Here is a 5,201-nt window from a genome sequence, read left to right as displayed (position 1 = left end):
GGGGGGGGGGGGAGGGGGGGGGGGGGGGGGGGGGGGGATGAATGCAGAATAGAATAAAAGTGTAAGTCGAACATAGAGAATAATAAGTGAAAAGAGATAAAAGCAAGAGAAGAAAGGCTGTGATCTTTTAAGTCTATGATATTCATATGGCACTCGTAACCTTCATGATTAAATAGCTATCCAAACCATCAAAAAAAAATTTCTGGCTCCAGTTTTGCTTAAAAAACTTCTCAGATGATCAAATGATTGAATTCATTCAGACTAAGTGTGCAAGCAATGCTTTTTGCAGTATTTTAAAATTAATTGGTTCTTTTAAAAGAACATGAATCAGAGGAGAAAACCTATGTCTTTTTAAGGATTGCACCACAAGCTGATTTTGTAGTATAATAGAGAAACCATTATTAGTAGTTAATAGTGCTAACAGTATATTTTATAGCTTTAATGCCCACCATTTACATGATCTCTGTATATTTAAATGGAGATTAGCAGCCCATTATACCATACATGGTGTGATTTTTGCTATTCTATGCGCTCACAAGCATTTTTTTTTTCCATTGGGAGAAATCGCATGTCAAGCATTGATGCTCGTATGATCGTGGCTCGCATCGTGTGAGGGGAATTACAAGCCAAACCAAGTACACACTGGTTTCCATGTTTTATGGGGATGTAATGGTTTAACTGTACAAACTGTATTTTCTATTCCCTTACCCTAACCGTGTCCTAAACCAACCCCTCACACAACACTTTCTGCATTTTTAGATTTTCAAAAAACTTTGTCTAGTATGATTTTTAAGCTGTTTTTCAGAGACCAAAAATGTCTGCACAAAGTCAAAATATCCTTGTGGGGACATTTGGTCCCACTAATGTAGGGAATAGCAGGTACACACTCACACACTCAAATAGACTCAAATAGTTTTGTTCTTCAGAAAATCACTCGCACAGTTGAGTTTTTCTTTTCTTTTTCTGTCTAAAGCAATAGGAGGAGCATCAGTGACAACTCTGACCTCTATGTTTAGTGCAAAAGCTCCCACAATTGCCACCTTGCAGTACAAACTGCTTTGACACAATTATCAGGCTACCGTGTGCAAGGGCTCACAACCTCCCGAGAATCTGAACTCACAGTATGCCTGGCTTTAGACTCAGAAGTCATTTTAAAATTACTTGACATGAGCTTAATATATAATTAGATATTTTTTTCAAAACAGAGAAAGATACTTTTTTTGAAAGGCTTTGGACAATGGTGAGAGCAATGCATAATTCATCATTCAACACTGTGCCCATCTCCCTGTACTTTTCTTCTCCCCTTCTATCTCATTACTTCGTAGACAGAGGCTTGTTCGGCTCTGAGAGGTCAGTATTGTTTGAACGGATGCTCACTTTAATCTGTCTTCTCTAACCCACGGACCCATGGGAGCCATTCATCCATTCAGTGGTTCATCTGATTATATGGTATTTGTTCACAAGTGCTAGATAAGAACAATGATGTCTGTATACTACAGCCAACAAAACCATCAATTAATGAAAGACACAATTTCATTTAATGTATTGGTTTTGATAGATTCTTGACTCAGTGCACTAGGGCTGGACAATTAATATAATTTTCACAATTAGCTAATTGCTAAAATGGTCAATTACAGCATTCCATTTGCATCTATTCTCATCATACCAAAATTTTTACAGCAAGTTTACTTACAGTGCTAACCAATCACAGACATCTTTGTTGTATTCAGATGAATGCGATGACCCATCAAAAGGCTTTTAAATGAGTCTTTAAGCTTATCAATAATGACAACCGGTCCTAATGAGTGGGTTTTAAGCAGTCTGATCCATAGAAGCATGTTTAATGTTTCCTTTTTATACATTTAGAGATGAACATTATCAGAGAAGCCCAGAAACTATTCTAGTTTCTTCACTGATTAGAGAAGGAGAATACTTCATGTAACGAACTTAAAAATCATTTTAATGACTGTTAATGTATTGATTCGGAGCAAAATAACCTCAGACAGTTTGCTGCATCTGCTGTTTTTAGCAAAGATCACAGATTTCAAGGGTGCTGACAGCTGAGTTAATTGCAAATTTTTAGAGGGACTGAGATGAAAGACAGGGGGTCTAGCAATGCCATTGCCTGACACTTTAGAACCAAAGTGAAAAGCATTGGCAGATATCTGATTTGATACATGTTGTACTGCTCGCTTTTAAAGTAGATGATGTAACACCCAATCAAAACTTCAAGTGTTCCTGAGACTGCAGAATGTGGTGCATGTACTGTCATCTCAAATGGTCACATGCAGCTTTACTGATTACACTCTCTTAAAAAACAAAAGCTGTCACTGGGGTGGTACCCTTTCAAAAGGCACTAATATGTACCTTTAGGGGACCAATATGCTCCCTTTAGTGTTAAATAAGGTACAAAAGTGCATATTTAAAGGGATACCGCCCCAGTAACAGCTTTTGTACCGAGAGTGTACACAGTAATGGAATGGGATCATCGAAATGCCATTACCACCTAAAATTATTGAATGTACATTTTATTAAAAGGGGAAAAATATTTATGTAATCATGCAGCTTCCATGTTCTGAATGACTTATGATCTTCATTATCCTGACTGACTTTAAATGGACACTCTTTATATGCTCTAATTGTATTTGATAACAGCATGCTCCTCATCAGTGAAGAAATGGGGGGGGGGGGGGGGGGGGAGCATGAGTGGCCCTTAGCCTCTTTGACATGTCAGTTCTTTGACACAGAGTTTTGCAAGTATTTGCACTGAAAGATTCTTCATCTCAGAGGTCATTAAGCTATGGTCATTTTGTTTGTGTTTTGTAAGTAAAGATGTCTGCTAAATAAAGTCACCATGTACAGTATGACTTTGTACTTTGCATCAATCATTGCATTAATTCAAACTGGTTTTGAATAGATGACTAAAAAAGATCCTAGAAGTGCCATTTGAAAAGAGAAACACTAAATCACATTTATTACAATGTGAATGAAGGTGAAAGCAATCATTTCTGTTGTGAACTTTTCTTGTGCCATTTTCAGGTCAGACATAATCATGTCTATGATTTAAGATGCTCTAAGCAACTTAACGGAGGTATGCAAGTCAACGTAACTTAGTAAAAAAAGAATGCTGTAGAATTACCTAACCTCTGTATCACAAAGTTTTACAGTTCATTGCACTCCATTTGTGAGGATTTGATAGCTTTACCTGAATAAATTGAGATTAAGTCACCTATAGACAGAGAACAACAGATACAGTATGACTCATTTATGTGGGTCCAAATTGATCTCAAATGAATTAGCAGGAATTTATCAGCTGAAAAGCAGAACTAATGTTTTACAACCATAACAACCTTGACCTAATCAACAGCAAAAACAAAATAACTACATGGACATATTAAGTTATCTTTTTTTTGAGGTTGGTTTTCTGTCTTGCCCTGCAAGAGTATGTCTCGTATCATTTTGTTAAGGACATACAAACATTTGCACATCTGCAGTGATTATAACGGTCTCATTAAGTAAAATATAAAATATGAAATGGAGTTTATGACAATCATTACTGTCTAGTAATATACTTTAACTAGACTCACTTCTTCATCATGGAAATAACTTAATGTGGTCTTTCCATGTCTGTGAAGTTCACAACACCATAGGGTGTCTCATTTGTCATGTTATGAATCATTTTACATTTACATTTAGTCATTTAGCAGACGCTTTTATCCAAAGCGACTTACAAATGAGGACAATGGAAGCAATCAAAATCAACAAAAGAGCAATGATATGCAAGTGTTATAATAACAAGTCTCATTTTGAGCTCACAAGTCCCCCAGCCCGTTGCGGCTGCTCTGTGTCCTCAATGTGTACTTTTACTGACCCTGCAGTTTTATGCACTGCACAGCAGACTACAAACCCACAGTCTCTCTGGCATTAGGTCACCAAAGTGTCAGTTAGAAAAGGATTACAAGGGATGCTTTTGGGATGCGGCCAATGTGTTTTTCTTCTTGTAAAGAAGTAACACTGTCAAAAAGGAGAACATACTACTGATCTGATAATGGAAACATGCTGCATCATTAGTTTACATTAAAGTATTTCCTAATTGTGCATGGATGCACAATGTGACAATTACAATATTTACAAATATTTCTGTTTGCATTTTTTTCTAGAAGCAAAAGCCCTGCTTGATATTGCCTCATTAAAAACATATAATTTCAGTTCCTGAACAGATATACAAGCATTATACAGCCAGTGAAAATCACTTATTTTTGGTGTCATTGTGTCACATTTTTCATAAATATTACAAAATTGCACTTATCAACATTTAAATAAGCAAAATTACAGCACACCACTGTAAAAAGTAATGAGTTGAACTTACTTGGAAAACCTGTGGAAACTGATTGCCTCAAATTTCTCAAGCAAATTAGTTTATAATTTTTGAGTTAATAAAACTTACTGTAACTTTGTATAGGTAACTTGTGTATATGTAGAGGTTACCAGAAAACTTGAGTGTTGCTAACTCAATTTGACAAGTTCAGCAAACTTAAGAGATTTAAGCTAAGCTTAGTGCACAGAACTCAAACAAAACAGTTCTCTTAACAAGTCTGCTTTGTTCACATTACTAGACAAATGTGTGGAAACTGATTGCCATACATTTCTCAAGTAAGCTGTACTCAAAACTTGAAGGTGTTAACACAAAAACAGAAAACAGATAGTTAGCACAACAATAGGGCATTTATTTGTTTAAAACAATGTTACTTCAAGTCATTACTTTTTAGGCATGCTATCAAATCAACAATTTAACACTGTAAGAAAAATTGCACATACTGCACTCAGGAAATAAATAGAAAAAAAATTAACCCCTTTTATGACACCTTGTAAATCTAGATGTACCATTTTCTAGAATTACCTTTTTCTAAATCAATAATGATCAATCATGAACATAGTCCTAGAAACAGGAGTACAATATGACAAAAATAAGTAATTACATTTTAAGAGTACATATACAGGTTAAACATTTGCAAACAAATTAATATCTGTGTATTTTGTTTAAATATAAAGGCCTTTTCAAACTGGGCACAGCAGTGGATCCCAGAGATTAAAAAAAAAATACATTCAATCTGTTGTACAAAAAGACAAAACAAACTGAACAGTATGCCAGCTATACAATAATCTATTCTGAAACTGCTGCTTTGACATTTGAAAAGTGT

At 35.5% G+C, this 5,201-nt stretch overlaps 1 protein-coding gene and 1 long non-coding RNA gene across 2 annotated transcripts in view; one reads left to right on the top strand and one right to left on the bottom strand.

Annotated features, from left to right (window-relative positions):
• Nucleotides 1–5,201, bottom strand: part of LOC107561344 (somatostatin receptor type 5-like) — an 18,108-nt gene that overhangs the window by 3,534 nt on the left and 9,373 nt on the right. The window lies entirely within an intron of this gene.
• The window catches only part of LOC107561354 (uncharacterized), a 21,847-nt gene that overhangs the window by 9,937 nt on the left and 6,709 nt on the right, over nt 1–5,201 (top strand). The gene's annotated exons all lie outside the window — the stretch shown is intronic.

This window comes from Sinocyclocheilus grahami, unplaced genomic scaffold (assembly GCF_001515645.1).
Source record: "Sinocyclocheilus grahami isolate Dianchi unplaced genomic scaffold, SAMN03320097.WGS_v1.1 scaffold768.1, whole genome shotgun sequence".
NCBI classification, from domain to species: domain Eukaryota; kingdom Metazoa; phylum Chordata; class Actinopteri; order Cypriniformes; family Cyprinidae; genus Sinocyclocheilus; species Sinocyclocheilus grahami.
Note: the sequence above shows the minus strand (reverse complement) of the source record. Positions and strands in the feature narration are given on the sequence as shown.